Source organism: Bombus huntii, chromosome 5 (genome assembly GCF_024542735.1).
Source record: "Bombus huntii isolate Logan2020A chromosome 5, iyBomHunt1.1, whole genome shotgun sequence".
Classification (NCBI taxonomy): domain Eukaryota; kingdom Metazoa; phylum Arthropoda; class Insecta; order Hymenoptera; family Apidae; genus Bombus; species Bombus huntii.
In genome coordinates, this window is record NC_066242.1 from 10,766,661 (window position 1) to 10,781,718 (window position 15,058).

Genomic DNA, 15,058 nt, shown 5'->3' on the forward strand with positions numbered 1-15,058 from the left:
TTCTTGATAAATCGCTTGAAAAAGTAGGGCACTTATTAAACAGAATAAAACTAACTTTTTCACCCATGTTTTTGCACAAAGAAATTGTTAGTTACCTTATCTTAACCATTAGTCTGTCGTATTTAATAATATTGCAATGATTTAAGTTTCTCATGCATGCAATACTTGCATAAGTCGATAGAATCTTCTAGCTCGTAAAGATCTTGAATTGTTACTTTCTAAGAATAAGAAACCAGGGTACTAGGACTTGGCTATGTTACAGGACAGTCTTTCCATTCTCCACAATTGGACATTACTCGTCTGCTTATGTAGTGAGATTAAGAAATTGGCAAGAAGTGGAATCGATCAGTTCGTCTTTTGAATCATAACGTCGTGTAAGTAGTGACGCAACCGGAAAGGGACTGATTCTACGTGGAAATATAAATAAAATACGCGGAATAAAATTTGTATTCTTATATACGAGGCTCTGTGCGTATTTAAATATGTTTCAGCTTAATAAATTTCGCTATAGTCAAGTACCTCTACTTATGTTCTTGTACTAAACTCTGCAAAACCTGTAATGCATACGATGTACATGAACATGTAATGATAATAAACATGTTTTATCAGACGCAACATGCATTTTGGCACGATTAAACTTCCCATAAATATAGAAACACCCGTGGTGTAATAATATTTCTCAAAGTCAATAAAACCTATCGAAAGTGTCTCTTCATCAGCCACCTCGATCGTATTTCGCGGATCGCGTGGACACTCGAATTCAGAGCCGACAATCTATCCAAGCGGAATCGATCTGCATGAAACAATTATTAGCACGAAACTCCTGCCAGAAATGGAATATCCACGATATCTATCGACGGGGAACCACAGTTGGGGACCGTGGGTTGGATCGTGAGTGGTCTACGCCATAGCGAGAAATAGCCGCGAAGCGCGCGTTATCTGCGCGAACAAATGCGACCAATTATCCCAGGTGCATTCGCGTCGTGTGTAATTTTCAGCGATAAGAAAATGTTGCGATTACGAGAGACGAGCGAAATAAATAGAGATAAAGTGGTTGGTGGAAAAAGGAACGTGTTAGGGGAGGGAAAAGAAGCGAAAACGAAGGGAGAAAAAAAAAAACAGCGCACACGATCCTCCTACCGCTGTTGCTGGTAGGGCCGCGTCATGGCGGACAGTAGATGCACCATGCGATAGTCAGTGTATAAACGATTTATCATGCTTTTCCCTACTTTATTCAAACTGCATTTAAACACGCGCTGTTTCATTTGTACCCTGCTCCTCGGCGCCGGCGTTTCTTGTCAGGCCCAGGAAAGGTTTGAAATCGCAAATGACTCGGTGATGAAGAGAAGTGCCAACAAACAGACACACTCGGCTCTAATTTCCTCTTCTAATCGAGATGCAGCTACACAGGTTCATTTTTTACCGTGACTAGAATTTCAAGTAAACGTAGATTCCTTCCCTTTTTTCATTTTATTTCTTCCATATCACGGAAGATTCTCCTTGTTGATTCTTTAAGTACCTCGTCCCATTAACTGCTTGAAGAAACTTATTGGTAAAAGAACATTTTCCGGTAAAGCACAAGCTACGCGATAATAAATCACGCGCAGAATTCGTTGTATAAATTGATATTTGAAATTTTGTTTAAGTTTCGCCACAAACTTTTCCAACAAATCAATAAAAATCGATTTTGTGTATGGGAAGGCCGATCTTATAATATACGTTGAACTTTTACCGAAAGTAATTACAAATAGAGACGACAATTGGTATTTGATTATGTATTTTGTAATATCGTTTAGTGTTCGATTAACTACGATCATGTACTTTTCAACGTTAACGAAGCCCCAGCTAATTTAAACCGTCCGGCAGTGCTTTCATCAGTGGCACGTCCTCGTCGCAATTGAGCTTTCAATTTTAGCTTCGATAAACAACAATTTCGATTTCACATTTCATGAACGTGCTTCCTGATCCGTTAATAACGAAATGTCGCCTGGCCGAATTCAGGGCTGAATTTTAACGCAATTTTCAAGCGAAATTTAATTTTTCACACGAGCCTCGTTCGCGTGAAATTCATAGCGCGTTCCTTCTTCATCAAACTGAATGTTCATCGCGTTCGCCGGCAACGACTTACAAATTCATTAATCGAAATATAGGTCGGTTATTAACTGGTCAACTCGAAGTAGGAGTCCCGTGAATGATGTTTGATTTGGCGATTTCGGTGGTCGTTTAATACAAAAGATTCTTAACCACACACAGCTCATTCCGGTACCACGCTGTTGGAACATTTAATTACACACTTTGGATTTCGTTCTTGTTATTTCAATGTAAACAAGTGCACAGTATTTTATTTAATTGCTTGTTTATACTCGCATCAATCATTATAATAGATTATTTTACACAGAAATTTTTAAATTACACAGAATGCACATAATATTTTACAATACACAAAATATCCAAAGTGTTGCTATAATGTTTTATATCCTTGGTTATATTTAAATTTTTGCGTTCCGATAGAAGAATTTAAGTAATTTCAGTAAAGATTTATGCTCAATGTATTGAAATAAATATTATTGAGATAGAGATATTTCTGATAAAAATAATGTAGGAAAATGATAGTCATCTTTTTCCCTTAATAAATAATGTCTTATTTGTCAGTTTCGATGGTCTATTAATTTAGAAAAAGATCCGTGATATCTGTCCTAAAAAGGAGGTTCAATGACTCTTAGACCCTTATTATGTCACTCACTCACTTGTTATGTAGGATCTTATTAAGGAAATTGCGCTTATTAGGGAGAAATATCGGGAAACGATCAAATCGATGAATTACTCGACTGATTGTGAGTAAGAAGTTTGAAAGGCGCTCTCTGAGATCGTTCAATTCTTCCCTTTGGGATTAATCTTTTTCTACTTTTATCGTTCCTCGCCTTGTGAAAGTTGCTGCGTTTGTGAAAAGCCGTGCGCGTAATCAAATATTAATAGAATTTCTACGCGTATTTTCTTCACATAAATAGAACTAAAGCAGCAATAATGCGAAGTAATAATAATAAATAATAATTCATGGCACGGATGATAGAATTCGAGAATTTCGAGAATTTCAGTATGAAAAACTATTTCAAATCTCTATAATTTTCATTGGCATGGAAAGAATAAAAAGATCAGCAAAAAACAAGGAATATTTACAAATCATTCATCATACTAAAATGTAGAAATAATTTAAATGTATCTAATAATTTCTGTTTTATTTATTTATTTTTCTAATAATCTACTTTAGTCAAATAACGTTAAACACACTAGAAACTTTAGTTACTTAACAATTATATAAATTCTAATGTCACGATTTTTCTAAAATAAAACAAATTAATGTCGGCTTGTTAAAAAAGTACGATTAAAGGAGTACATTTATTTAGATTTCAATTCAATCATAAAGTTCATTTTTCACTAGGATAATGTTTAATTTACGGATGTACAATGATGTACTAATTCAATGGGCGGCGGAGTTGCTTATTTTTAATTTGAAGTTTGTCCATTCATTAACAGGTAATTTGAAAGTTAATTCGAAATCAGTTCGCCTTCGAATCCTGCTGCCTCCATTTTCTCGTTAAAACTTCACCGAACGGGAGTACGAAACGAAAATTAACCGTCGTCGTAACGTCGATATCGACGAGGTGATACAAAGTAAACGCCATTGCAGTGGCGCATCATGCACTGATCCGATACGATAAATGTCGTTATGCATTATTAATATTTATTAGGTGAAAGGCTTTACGATGAATCTTTCGCGACATTGTGTGGATCGTGACTGCATCGTTCGAAAAAAAATATACAAAAATTTTGGGATCGTTGGACGATCTGTTGGTATAGTACAATATGGAGATTTGAGCAACGTGCACGAAAAAGAAGAATAACGGAAACGTATATTCTATCTTATATATGTTTGGAATTAGAAACATTGTATATTTTAATTAAAATATTATAGAAATTATAATGATATAATTTAATAACATAGTTTACAATGTCAACTTCTTTATCGCGTATTACTAGGTTTTTCATAACCCTCTATTTTTACTGAATATTCTAATCCTCAATTTTATTTATTTGTTTAAAGAATATTTTTGATTTTCAATTGAATTTAAGCAATAAACTTCTAGTTTCAAATACTTTGACTGACACTGACTTACCTGACACAAATGCCAGTGTCTAAACAGTTACTCTACTTAGCGAATCAGAAAACACATTCTCCGATATTAAATGATTTATAATTAAACTTAAATTTAAATCAATTAAACGAAAGTTTGAAAATGTGAGAGTAATTAAATTTTACATTCGTATTATACAGATTGTGGTCAACAACGATTTCACGATTAAACAATTATTCAAACATCGAACGATATTCAACGTCAGGGAAACAATCGAGTGTACGATTCGTTTTAGCAAATTGTGAACCAACCACTTGGAGAGTTTGAATCTGGCTGAGGAAAGTGGTGAGAACAAGGAAGAAAATTCGAATGTCTCGGCGGGAATGCTGACGCGACACGAGGAAGCAGAGGACGGAGGGACGATGATCCTCGTTCCTTTTCATCATCCGAAGGCTTTGGTGTCGCTCCTTTTCGACAAAGGGCAGGTAATTTTTCATTGCTACTGGCGACGTCGCGGTATGTGCAGTATTACGTGCGACCAAGTCTGCTTGAGATAGAGAGGAACGAAAAAGAGAGAAAGGGATCGGAGGGTGGAAAGGGTTGCAGCCGATATTAAAGACATCTCTTGCTGACAAACGAACGCGACCGTTTCTCTTCTGCAATTACGACAAAGCCACTTACTAATCTCGTCGTCTGATAATCCATTACCCTCAACCACCTACGTACTAATCCTAGATCTGACTTTTGGTAACGGTAACCATTATAACAAATCCTTCCGTCGAGTTTCCGCACTCTCGGAACCCTCTCGCTGTCTCTGTCGTTTCCGGCTTTGTTTCTATGCAACGCACGTGTGTCTCGAATTACGTGCGTGCACGGAAACCCCTGTACAGGTTGATTCCGAAATTGATGGCTCCCTTCTTCGGCGTTTCGACGTTTGATGTCGCGTGTCAGTGGAAGAATTAATTTAGAGGGCCAGAGGGTTGTCGATTGTCCGATTAATTTGATGGGCGAGTTTACGGAACGTTATGGGAGGTTACGAGTATGTTGTTGGGATAATATCGGTCTATAAAAAGCATAGAATGGCGTGTATACGTATGTAATATTAGAGTTTTACGAGTTATTAATTAATTAAATGGTAAATGCTATCTATTTTTGGTAAAATTGGCCTCCAATATTGCTGGGTACATTATGTTTTCTGTACAAAACCATCTGATAAGATATGATTCTATTATTAATAATTAATAAACAAATTTTTGTTTGATAAAAAAGTTGATTCTGAAACATGTAGATTAATATCTGCAATATTAGATACCTTAAATTGCTTCCTTTAATTTATTAAGAATTAAAGTTTCTAACAGAATTTACAATGTGATCATATTGCAATAAATATATGTTGAAAATATTTATGGCGTAATTTTGCTATAATAAAAGATCGCGTTGGCTTCCTAAGAAACATTTGCGACTTCTTCTTTGCAATAAAAGTAAGCATTTTAGTTGATTATTGAAAAATTAAAGAATCGATTATCGAAATTTAAAATAAATATTGGCGCCAGTATTTACACGTATCAGCCGCCAGAGAGCGCACATGTAGCAAGTAAAGAGCGTATGTGAGGATGCGTGGTGTGTGCAATTGCTCATTGTATTAGTTTAATTTCATTATTATTTTAATTAGTTACGTAGTATTTATTCAATAGGAGAAGAACATTATATTCATTGTATAATTAAATATTGTATAAGAATTAATAGAGAATGAATCAATGTGTGTGTGTATGCGCGTGTATTGTATCTACGTAGCAGCGGTGTTTACTTCCCAACGTTCAGTTGCGGAGAATGTTTCGAAGCAAGGTAAGAAAGACGAAATATGAATTGAGCATTCGATACGCAGATCTCGGCGTGTTCTAACATATTAAGTATTATATTTGCAATAGACGCAGAAAAATGAAGTTTTCTTCCCGTCTCAACACGTTACAGCATTTCTTCGCAAACCTGGAGTATGTCATGGCAGATAATCAGGTTAGAACGATTGCTGACTATTATTTGACAAATGTGAACAATGATTGTTGATAATTCAAATCGTATCTTTTAAATTTATCAAGGTATTAGCAGAAAGTGTTTTTGAATTATTTCTTTTTATGTCATTTATTTAATATTCAAATCATATATTATTTGACATGCTTGTATTTCATATTAACGCATTACAATATATATATATATATATATATATATATATATATATATATATATATATATATATATATATATATATTTATACATAGATTTATACATAGGTCGCCAATTGATGTGGTTTGTCGTTTAAGTATGAAATATATTTAGTTATACAATTGATAATTTGTTGTTGTATATTTAACGAAAATGCACAGTTGAATTGTTGCTAAATTCGTTGAATTAAATACCATTATATAATTATGCTACATCCGACATATTTTGTGGTCTGATAATATTCATAACCGCTATAAAACATTAATATATTCCTTGCTCAATGTAAACTCAAAAAATACATTTATGCGCTTATTCGTTTAATGCTGTCATGTAATTAATTTATATTTTGTGAATATTGACACGAGATTCTTCTTAAATTTTTTACTTTAGTAATGTCATATCTAGAACAATGTTGTATCTGGTAATTCTAATGATAAAGAAAATTATTCTTGCATAAGAAAGTAGAGCTGTATATAGTCTGAAATAAAAAAGTAAAATTCAAAAACACGATAAATTTCGATTTATACATATATCACTCCGATTTAACGATTATGCAAGTTATGCAATCAGATCGCTAAAAGGTAAGAAAATCGCCAAGTATACAATAACAAATGTTATAACTGTGCAGGAACATTCAATCCTGGCAGAAAATTTATTGTTCACGATTTTATGTGAAACGAGGGCAACTTTTTAAATCAGGATAATGAAACCAAATTTCAATTAATGGTAAAACGATTTTTTTCATACAGTCTCATTTTCTTCGTCAGCTTATTACCGGCGATGAAAAGTGGATAATGAAATGCTCGCAAAATTGCTCGTAAAGGCTTCGGCTAGTGATAAACAACCTAAAATGAAACCACGAACGACTACGTTCGAATTCAATCTGAATAGTACACGTGCCAGCATAAATGCCAGTTATTTGCCTATTTCTTTTGAAAACAAGCCGAAAGATTAAATCAGATGTTTGCGCGAGAGAAACGAACGTGAAATGAGAAATTGTTTAGGATATAAATTAGCTTTTTAAAGATTAAATTACATAATAGTTAGAATATTAAATTAAAGAATAATGGTTCTATACTTCTATCTATTAAGAATTATTCATTATCTAAAAGTTTAACAAATTTCGCAGTCGAATGTTATTTAAATTGAATATTTATAGTAATTGAAATATATTCAATATTTTTAATTAATATTGAAGAATATATCGTTAATTATCTGTAACGATAAATGAAACTGCGTAAAATCTGCGAACTCGTTTTATTTAATATATCGTATTTATTTGTAGAAAATAAATCAAAGTTACTTACAGGAGAATATTAATCAAAATTAATATTTTAATTAATTGCAGAAATGCATAAAATTAAATGAAATTTTTTATATTTATGTATCGATATATAACAAGAAAGACATTAGCGATATATTTAACATGCGTTTTATTTATATGAAAGCACATATTAGTAGAGAGTTAAATATTATTTTAAGAAAATTCCTTTATTAAAAATGGTAACTTTTTCAAAAGGAAACTGACAAAAATGGTGAATCTAAAAGGTAGAGAAGATAAGCTTTTTTTTGAAAGCGATCATTTTTAGCTAAACAGCTAGGTCAAACTTTTTTTGGGAAAGTCTTTTATTTCAAAAGAAGATAATTTTTTTTCTAAAATAACATAATAAACGCGTGCAAGATATTTCCATAATGATTTGAAAAATATCATCTTCACCGTAAACGGATAATATTCCTCAATTTCCATTATCAATTTTTTATACAACCTGTAAAATCATATGGTTGCTCGTTAAATACCATTTATCGCGTACAGGTGCGTTTGTTTGTATTAATTTCGATGGAGGGTCGACTAGTATGTTTCGGGGCGAAACTCTGGAATGCTGGGCGAAGTAATTCGAAATTTACTCATATGGGATTCCTTAATTGGACGAATCTGACAACGGGATCAGAGCAGTTGCACGTGTTGTTTGATAATTCTCGTTAGACAGTTCTCTATTTTCCAATTTCGATAATTAAGCCAATCGCAAACTTTTTCGTTGCGTTGATATTTCTGTTCATTTACCGATATCTACTGTCGAGTTAAATTTAACATGAGCCTGGAGAGAATAATGAAAAACTATAACGTCTGTCAGAAATCAAGGAAAATTAATTTCATTTAGTCATAGCTGAAATTAAATAATGCACAAGATGTTTCATGATATTGAAAATAAAACAATTGTTAGGGTAGTTTAGTCACTTGCAAATTCGTATTATTCGTAAAGACATGTCATTGAATGTGTTATCAATAAAATAACTCGTTATAAGTGGAATTTTATTTGCTACGATTGGAAGGATGAAAACTGAAACCAGTTAGAATTTCTATCGCTTTAATTTGAATACTACTAATTGGAACTTGTAATTGTAGTAATTCTTCCCAGTTCTAATATACGAAACATGTTCTAAAGTATATTTTGTTTTACTACTTAATTTAGTAAAAAGATATCAACTGAGATATAGTGTCTTCTAAAATATAAAAACACATTTGGCTTGAGAATAAATGATTAAAGAAGTTTATTGAGAATGAATATTGCTTAGACTGCAAAATGTTAGTCATGTATTGTGAAATTAAAATTAACAAATTTTCAGAAAACTGAGCTAATAAATTTGATCTCTTAGCGGCTTAAATATAGTAGAACCCTATATTTTTTTACCTTTTGACAGACTGATTTACAGCATTCAATGGATTTTTATTATCAGATTTTATACGACCAAAAAAATCAAATACCGTGAAAATGAAAGTATCAATTCTCGTGTCGAGAGAATAATCAGGGTTCAAAATCTCATCGACGATAATTTAGACAAAGAGAATTTGTTTAAGATAATATCAAACACTTGAACGATCCTCGGCTTCGAACGACACTTCGCTTCTTCGTTCAATCTCATTTGCGTGGATGAAAGTGTCCCCGCCTAAAGTGCCTTGTAGTTTAATCGTTAAGTAAGGACAAAAGAAATTTGTGCCAGAAAAATTGCCTTTACGCGTCTTCTAAAAGTTATTTCCTCTTTGTACGTTTAGAGGACGTTCCCCTGTTACTTTCTTGCGTTGTTTTAACTTTGAAACTTGATGCGTCCGTCTTGTCTTGAAAAAGAATAGGTAGAGAGGTACAGCAATGAGATTTGTCTCTTTAAAATCTAGCAGAAGGATATCCTGAATAAGAAATGGACAATTTTTCCTAAACCTTTCAGACCATCGTGCATAGAAGCAGTGGAAGTAGTTTTAAAGGTTTATAAAACGATTCACTATTCGGATGAGAGAATTGGGCCAGTGATATTGCTAGGAATAAAGCTAGGTGATATTCCTCAGACGTGGTGTGCATACGAATTCATTTAATTCTTCCTCAATCCATCTAGGATCGCCCTCACAGATCTCTTAAGACCATTCGTTATATTTCTGGATAATCTCACCACCGATATTAATGAAATAAATCATTCTTGAAACAGGTGAAATGTTTTATTGACGTGTTTTTAGATATCTTTCTCGTTTATCTAATATTCTATTTGTCATTTATTTCTACGCTGTGGTAAAATTCGTTATTGCTACAAATTGATTAGAGTTTCTGGAAACGTACCAACGATGGTGTAACATGTTGCGTGTCATGATAACGCGTTGTAAGTTGTAAATTCTTCCTATTGACTCATCGCCTCCGTTACTCTTTAATGCAACAGAAATTTTTGTTGAAATTGGTTCCTGTTGCTCGGGGTTTACGGAAAATCTCGTAAAACAAGTTTGTCATAAGATCTCGTATGATAAGTTCGAAATTTAAGTTTCTTAGAGTAGAATCTATATAGCAAATAATTGATTTGATAGAAATAAATTTCAGTCTTGCAATTCGTATAGCGCCGTACTTAATTACGTATAGGATGGTCAAGTAGATTTTCCGAACGATATAGAAAGTAATTGCGAGATTTGTGCAACGTTTTACGTTTTCGTTTGTTTAAAACGTTTACGATCATTGATCGATAAGGAAATCCTGTAAAGAGGCGAAATGTTAACACAGGCTTTTAAGAGGCTTCATTTTTAATGGAATGGTCACCCTATCGCAACCTACTAAATTTATGAATTCTGGATCGGGCGGGTAGCTTGGAGCTACCATATATTAGATCGTAACATTACTTAAGAAAAGGGGAGCTTGACACAGTTTTACGGGCTTTTTATGTGGATCGTATTAAAGAATTTAATGCTACTCTATATGATATGATATTCAAATAGCAACACCTGTTGTGTATGCGTTATTTCGACATACTAAATAATATAATCGCTATATAGTATTCTATAATTAAGAGAAATTTTGGATTGTTTCGTAGTTAACTGCTATTACACCAATCGTACCTACCATTAACGACTACCGACTCGCACAGTAATATTGTCATAAACTGTCTCCTCTTGGGAGATATTTTAGAATTCCCGTAACTATGTTACGTTCATCGAAATTTGGAAAAATCTCTCAAGCAATTCATTTTAAAAAGACTTCTTCTACTCATCCATCAAACTGATGGACAGGAGAACGCCCTCTCTTCTTCAGGACGTGATCTTTCACTTTCCAATTTTTATTTGTTTCTTTTTTATTTTTATTTGTCTTGGTAAAAATAATAAAACAACAAAGAATTATAAGGACTTCTTTACATATTTTTGGTCACCACTGTTTGTTTTGTTTCATTTTACACCACACCAGCTATCCATATTATAAATTTTGAAAAATTTATCAAGATATATTGGAAGTTGATAATTATTAGGTTTAATTTGAGTACTTCAGGTAGAACAGTAGGAGATCGGTATTTTCTTATCAGAATTTCTGGTTGTTTCGCGTAGGAGAAGTTTGGAAAGGTTGAATGAATCAGGGATTGCGTCAACAGGGAAATACATGCAGCTAGCAGCTGTAGGTACTTTAACTCGTGTGCAATTTCGACGCGTGCATATGTTTGTATTAACTCCCCGACTCGTAGCCGCGATTATATCCGGCTCGAAACTCGACTCCGTTGCGTCGAGCAATTCGAAATTTGTTTGGATGTTCACAATTGAACAAATAGAACGAGCGGGACGGTCGCGAATGGATTTAGAGAATGGACGCGTGTCGCGTCGTGACGACTTTCGCCGCCATCCTCAACGTTACTGTTCGTCCGCGATTAAACGTTGCTGTTTCGCTTTGTTTTTCAATCCTTGTTCGAGTTACTTTTGTTCGTCATCTGGAAAATTCTCGATGTGCCTCGTTTCGAACTATATATTTGAAAGCTGGTATGAAAAAATTGTTCGACTGTGAAATATCAAACGATGTTGCAAACATCTAATGATTGAGACTGATTATTCGAGAGACAAAAATATGTTGTAGCATATTTAGAGATAATATTTCTGTAGATATTTGGAGCTCATGGAGATATTCGAACACTTTTTTAAATATCTTTGATGAAAATGTCGTATATCTTCATGAATGCAATATATGTATATTTGGTGAAAATATTTCGGTATTTTATATCTCAAAACTAACATTATCGAAGCAGATTCAAATTATTCACGTCACTAGATTGTTGATTTTTATGCAAATTCATATTTTTCAGAATATAATTAAAAAAAGTGGAACCCCGGCAGTAAATTTTTCTACCTATCAAGTATTATAGAAAGCTAATTAACTGTACTGTGAATATTTTGCACGTTTTTTCATATTATGTGAATTTCAGAGAATTCTTCGCCTTCAAATTTAAATAAATGCATAAAAATCAGTCGACTAAAAATAAACAACTATGTGTTCGTAATTAATCAATAATATATTTCCTAGCAGTTTCTACGTCATTTTATGCTACATTTTTTTCTAATTTCTTATTCCCTCATTGGTATTATGGTATATATGTTTGAATTTGTATATACGAGTTCTGAATTAGTATTACTATTAAATTATATATTTGAAGAAGATTTTGTGAAAATTACATTTGTCCTCACTCTACACCTATTTAATTAGTTTTAGTTATATTATGTTAAATTTTCAACGAATTCAAGACAGATGAGACATTAAAGCTAATAAAATGATCTGACATTTTCAAGCATTCTTTGTCCTATAAATTGATGGCGATAGAATTCAAAGGCTTCAATAATAATATTGTCCAAGGTTCCATTATTCGAATATTCCGTTAATTGAGTATTATGTTATTTTCAATTGGTAATTCTTTTGAAACATTTTTGTTTCACGAAGTTATTAGCCAACATTTAGTGGGAATCCAACAGTTGAAATGTTATACAATGAAAACTGTGCTGCAGCAACAGGATAAAAATGTTTTTTTGAACATTGTTTGGCTTTTCCAGAATTTTTTCTACGTAAAACAAACTTTTACCGTTGTTTTCCTACTTGGGTCTAGGTAATTAAGGTATTTCAAATACACTGAATATTCATCGAAGGGGGTCACTGATACAATTTTATTTTATAGCTTTACAAGAGACACGTATATATGTGGTTCGTAACATATTCCGAAAGTTGTTATCCCCTCGTTTTCCGAGTTATTGCATCCACGGAATATGTTACTTCGTATTTGCGAGATTTCCCGTAAAAATTTTTCGACATGTATCGAAACGAAATATTTTTTAAATGTACCTACAAGAGTAGGAACTGTCATGTAGAAACAGAAATACATATTACGTTTTACATTTATTCATAGGCATCATATTTCTACTAATTTAAATTATATACTTGTACACTTTTCTTATATAAAGAAATTTTATAAAAGGAGTTCTCTGCATAATAGAATTAATATTATTATTACCGAGATTTTACACGATAATGGTATGTTTAAATTTTTATTATCTTTTGCACAGTTAACTATATAAGTTTAAATATTTAGATCTCATTCAACAGCAATAGATATCAACGATGATCTATCTTCTTAAACGTATCACTGTGTTCTCGTTAACCCAATTTCTTTTACAAAGAAAATCACACCTAATAATCTCCATTGTATTATAGAATCTATAAATCACCCTGTACGTAGGATTGTCCTCATAAAATACATAAAACATCCATCCTCGCTTCATCACGCATTATCTTTAATTTCTTTCTACACTTTGTACTTCCTTTTACATCTCAGAGCGTTTTATTATTTAAATTATGGAAGAAAAAGTTATCATGAATCACGGGTACTCAATTTCGCTTATCGCCAGGATAAAACGAAACTTGGCTACTTGACGTGAAACGACCAAGTTCGAAAATAGACGAGCAATACATAATAAACTACGCAGCGAAGTCTATGAACTGTGGAAAGAGAAACGTAAAACGGTGGTGGGTGGAAGGGGTGGCTCAACGATAATCCAGCATAGTATCGGAAAATCCGACACTAACCTCCGACAAGCTTATCTACCTCGTTAGCGCGAAAATCCTCAAGTAATTTTTCTTCGGCAAGTCGACTTCGCTCGATGCAAATTCGTTATCCGGTGCAGGGTTTGTGCTAACGCAATTAAAGTAAAACCAAATCAGATTAATGAAGGCAATTAGATGGCGTCGATTTGCTTTGATTGTAACCGGCCGCGTCATTCCTCGTATCAGGCGTCGTTAAAGGGACGCCTCTCACGCGCGTCTCTCTTTCCCCTTCCGGTTTGCGCCACAACCTTCTCTCGCGGCTTCTTAATTGAAATTGTAGCTTCCAACCGGCTGCAGGGCCTCTGCAGCTTGCAATTTCTGCTGGTTCTGGTTTTCCGCCACCGCGACAACTTGCTATTTACGGAAGTTTTTTAATTGAACGAGTTGACTGGATGAGTGCACGACTTTCTAGGGCCGACTGTAATTTTTAGTGGTCCCGTAATTGAAGTTTGTCAGAGTTCTTGATCGAGGGTTCGTGTTTTAACAGCTTCCAGGGTGAAATTACAATGCGAGCAAGTTCGGGAATCTTTAATTTAATTTGACGAATAGCGAGCATCTTCCACGAATGTTATACATTGTTTGGTTTTCCTGATTCTCTGATACCCGATCTATATGGTGTGTTTCTTAAGTTCCACAGGGATTAGGTTAATAGAAATGCAGTCTCTCAAGAGTTTTATTTGTGCTTGGGTTCGAACACAGTGCGCTAATTCCATATATTCAGCGGCAGGGTCATGAAGTTTGCGAATTTCTGTGCTGAAATTACTTCTTGTTAAAATACGATTTATCTCATGCACATGATATACTAATCTGAATGTTTTCAATGAATTTAAAGCGATACCTCTTTAAGTAGAATTTCAGCTTTCGAAATAGGAAATGGTCACTAAATTCAGCGAATAATTGGGTGTTTTAAGAATTTAATTAAATTTACTAGACACATATTAAATTGAAATTTGACCATCCCTCGCTGTTCAATATTTGGATCCATGATAATACGATATTATAATATTATGCTGAAGAGAGAGCTAGTTTATATAGCCTGTATCATAATAGAGGATATCAAAAAATCGAATATACTTCATAACGTGATATTTGTTCCAATAAATGTTCATAAATTAAAGCGTAATATCCTATCCTTAATTCCAAGTTAAAATTAAAGCGAAACTTCTTCGCGGCGAAAATCTCGTTTGTCGAGTTTAAACCGCGACTCGCCTGTATTAATCAAGCTTTACAGCTCATAACAATTTTTTATTCGGATCCGTAGACCCGTAATCGATTCCGCGACTGCGCTTGTTAGCCTGTAAAATATACCGCTGCACGCGTAAACGAGCAATA

At 33.6% G+C, this 15,058-nt stretch overlaps 1 long non-coding RNA gene across 3 annotated transcripts in view; it reads left to right on the forward strand.

The window, feature by feature from the left end:
- Positions 1-5,735: 5,735 nt before the first annotated feature.
- The window catches only part of LOC126866165 (uncharacterized), a 103,274-nt gene continuing 93,951 nt past the window's right edge, over positions 5,736-15,058 (forward strand). For all 3 annotated transcript variants that reach the window (XR_007689791.1, XR_007689793.1, XR_007689792.1), the window contains exons 1-2: positions 5,736-5,978; positions 6,062-6,146. This is a non-coding gene — a long non-coding RNA (uncharacterized LOC126866165). The remainder of the gene's footprint in view (positions 5,979-6,061; positions 6,147-15,058) is intronic.